The sequence below is a fragment of the Bufo gargarizans genome, chromosome 2 (genome assembly GCF_014858855.1).
Source record: "Bufo gargarizans isolate SCDJY-AF-19 chromosome 2, ASM1485885v1, whole genome shotgun sequence".
Taxonomy (NCBI): domain Eukaryota; kingdom Metazoa; phylum Chordata; class Amphibia; order Anura; family Bufonidae; genus Bufo; species Bufo gargarizans.
In genome coordinates this window covers 406707067-406711267 of record NC_058081.1, presented here as the reverse complement: position 1 = coordinate 406711267, position 4201 = coordinate 406707067, and the positions used below count along the sequence as shown (strand labels likewise).

At 40.9% G+C, this 4201-nt stretch overlaps 1 non-coding gene across 1 annotated transcript; it reads right to left on the bottom strand.

Moving 5' to 3' along the window:
* Positions 1-3310: 3310 nt before the first annotated feature.
* Positions 3311-3396, bottom strand: LOC122929867. The gene has a single exon (XR_006388081.1). It is a non-coding gene; the product is annotated as a small nucleolar RNA SNORD71 (small nucleolar RNA).
* Between the last annotated feature and the right edge of the window lie 805 nt (positions 3397-4201).

The window sequence follows — 4201 nt, the reverse complement described above, 5'->3', positions numbered from 1 at the left end:
CAGGCATGAAGGAAGTTGTAGTTTTGCAACAGCTGGAGGGCCGCAGGTTGGGCATTCCTGCAATAGATAATGGTTGATTTTTCCTAATGTTTTTTCCCCTTTCCTAGGACAACCAGGTGAAAATTATATATCAGCAGTGACCAGGTAAGGTAGGCTAAAATGAAGATGAACTATTTCTCTGACGTCATAACCTTGTGGTCAAATGGTGCTATTTTTTATTTATTTTTTTCAAATCTGTTTTTGTGATCATAGATTGTTTGGCAGCCATCTTTCCTCTTGAGCTGCTATTATCAGTATTTAGTTCACCAGCTACTATGGGGGAGTTATCTAGACATTTTATGTGATCTGTGCATTGGTCTTTATGAAGAGACGGGAGGTTGATAAGATGTGACCATCCCCTATTGTGAATGGTGGATCCTATGTTCTCCAGGATTATATACAGGTTATATATAGGATGATATGTGTCATTGCATTTTTGTCTATGGAGATATTAAGACTAGAGATGAGCAAACCAGTCAAGATTCATTTTGGGTCAAGTTCCGCAAATTTTCGCAAATTGGTTTGGGCCAAACCGAAGTTGCTCCAATTGCGCTGAAAGTTGCTATATAACCCCCTCTAGCCTTACAAAAACTAGTTATCTCTTTTTGTTAATTTTTTTATGATTTTTTCCCCCTCCTCTCCTCTCCCCAAGCTCTGGAACCCAATTACAACTATGGTAAATGATGTTTGAGTGACACTGATATGCATAGCTATGTGTAAGCTATGTTACAATGACATACATATACTGCTAGTTTGAATACAACCCCCCCCCCCCCAAAAATAAATAAATAAATAAATAAATAAAGATACAGTGATAAAAATGCATGAATATAGGAAAACTAAATTCCTTATCACTCCCAGATACGTTTGTGTGCTGGCCTGTGTATTGGCTTAATTAAATTTTAAATTGAACTATTCCCAAAAAACATTTAAATTCCAACTGCGTGGAAATTGAATTCACGGAAATGGACAATTTAGGCCTGACGCCAAAATTTGTCTTTATTACTCACAGGTAGATTGTTGCCCTATTCTGTGTCTTGCAGTAATCACTTATATATGTTGTTTTAATTGCATTTAACAATCCCTAAAGAAATTTACTTTCTAACCGCGTGGAAACCAAATTTACATAAACAGACGATTGAGCCTTAAATTTCACCTTACTAAACACTTCTAGGTTGCTGGCACACTGTGGATATTGCTGCAGTATTTACATACATATGCTGCTTTTTTAAATAGAACCTTCCAAAAAATGTAAATTGCGACCATCTGGAAAATGAAAATACGTAAATGAACGATTGAGGCTTGATGCTCAGTTTCAAATTAATACACACAGGTAGATTGCTGCCACACCTTAGGTATTGCTGCAATAATCATGTATATATACTGCTTAATTAAATGGAACCTGCACCTCTCTATTGTAAACAACACACATAATTCTTCTTTGGAATCCTAGTCTTTCCCTTTAAGCCCCTTTCACTCGAGCGAGTATACCGAGCGGGTGCAATGCGTGATGCGAACGCATTAGGCCCGCATGGAATCCAGACCCATTCATTTCAATGGGGCTGTGTACATGTGCATTGGTTTTTAACCCTTTCATGACCAAGGGTCATTGATGCCCTAGTGTCCAGGTCAAAATTTACAAATCTGACATGCGTCACTTTATGTGGTAATAGCTTTGAAACACTTTTACTTATCCAAGCCATTCTGAGATTGTTTTCTCGTGACACATTGTACTTCATGATAGTCATATATTTGAGTCAATATATTTCACCTTTTTTTATGAAAAAAATCCAAAATGTACCCAAAATTTAAAAAAATTCTCAATTTTTCAAATTTCTATTTCTCTGCTTCTAAAACAGAACGTGATTGTCACGCCCATGGTTATGGTCTTGACTCCTTGGGAGCCGCATGCAGATGCCCACGGTCTGGGTGTTGTGTCAACCGCAGCTGGGGGTACATAGTTGTTTGCCTCAAGTGCGGTTGCCGCGGACAACAGGTATGCGTGCGGTTGCCTCTGGCTTTGTGTGTGCGTTTGTGTGCACTTTCCTGTCTGGTGTGCACTGTGACAATTCCCTTCACTTGTGGCTGCCCGTGGCAACGTTTTGTATTGTGTACATGTGGTGGCAGTGTCTTGGCCTCCTGGCTGACTCCCAGGACATGGTTGCCATGCAACGAAAACGTGCGTCGAGGATCACGCCAGTCAGAGACAGCCCACACCAAAATCACTGGATATCGGGTAAGAGAGGAATTTAGATCGGTTTGGTGCTAATACAATAGCCTCTATGTGATGTGCTGTGATATATATATGGCACAAACCACTGAATATAGATGCCATGTACACCCCTGTCACAGTTATGCCCGATGCACTTATAGTGAGAGATAACTGTATTTACAGCTAGAGACAGCTTATATAAGTATATGCTGACCTAGATATATTTTATATGCAGAATCTCACACGATAATTGTAGAATAATAAATGATCTGCCATCTGTGTTTATTGTGGACTGCTCTCTGCAGGCACTCTGCATGGTCTCTACATTTATGTATTTTTGTCTATGTTTTTATGTCAAAATAAAGATTTATTTTATTGGGTATTAAACAGTACCAGTTCTCTTCTGTTGATATATATATATTAAGGAGGTACACCCTTGTTTGCATACAAGGCTGTGTCGATCCAGTTGAAAATGTATTTATTTTTACAGCGTTCATCTGAAGAGTTAGGCCATGTGATAGTTTTATATAGCAGATCGTTCCGGGCGATTGTCTTAAATAGGGTATAATTTTTTGCGGAATGAGGAGACAGTTTGATTGGTACTATTTTGGGTGTCATAAGCCTTTTTGATCGCTTGCTGTTGCACTTTTTGTCATGTAAGGTGACAAAAATAGCTTATTTTTTATGGTGTTTATCGGACGGGGTCTATCAAGTGATATATTTATAGAGACGGTCGTTACGGACGCAGTGACACCTAATATGTGTATTTTATTTTATGTTTTCATTTTTTATTATTTTCACTTTCTTTTGATAATCAAGTCCCTCTTGGATCATGAAGATCCAGTGGGACGAATTGCTGCACTATACTTTGCAATTCTCTTGCATTGCAAAGTATAATACTATTAGATCCCCTGTAGGTGGCAACAGCGGACGCTTTTGCAAAGCATCTGGTTGCCATGGCAGCCATCAGGAGCTGCCATTGCAGCGCGGCAGACCCGATGGTTGAGAAAGGGAGCTACCTCCCTCTATTAACCCCATGGATGCCGCAACTGCGGCATCTATGGGGTTACAGCAGAGTGTCAGCATAGAGCTGACACTCTCTGCTGATGGCGGCGGCTCAGGAATGGAGCCGCCGCCATCACACACAGCAGGGGTAATGGAAGTTTTTGGAACCGCGCTGCTTTGGACTATAGTCCCCGTGGATGATACAGGGCTCCAGCCCCTCTCCTTTCCACCCAGAAAGGTCCGATCTTCCACAGATGGTTTCCTCTATGGGGTTTAAGAAGATTGGCACAATAGTGAAGCACCCTTTAGCTTGATGTTTTTTAAAAGTTTTATTATACTTACAAGAGTCGATTGACAAAGGCATATAACAATATCATTAGAACTGTCTCGTTCCTGCCCGACCCGGGTTTCGCTACCTCGCTTCTTCAGGGGCGACAACTGCGCATATGCGCAGTGGGGCCCTTTAAATAGCCCAGCTTGTCTCATTATATGAGCCGGTAGTGATCCGGATCAAATCCCAAGAATACAAAGCCATAGTTTCCTATCATACATTATACAAATTCGACTTTGGTCTTACTATACCTTCACAATAAACTTACAATAAATATAACAAATATAAATTAAAACTAACAAAATATAAATAAGGGCTCTTGCTGTTGTAAACAGCATAATCACACGCACGTTTTTCTCATGTTCATCATTCTATTATACCGCAGTTTTATTAGGTGGATGTAGTTCTCCAGTCTTCCACCACACACCATAGCATTAACCATCAAGTTCACGATATCCTCTATCTTTTAATATCCATAGAGCCGTCATTTCGGCTCCGCCCACTCCTGGGGCGTCACTCCGGTATCCCCAACCCCGCCTCCCCCTTCCGACACCCCCGTCACGCCCTGCCACCGCCCTATCAGCGCGGTCCAGCCCTCATGACGTCGCTCGAAG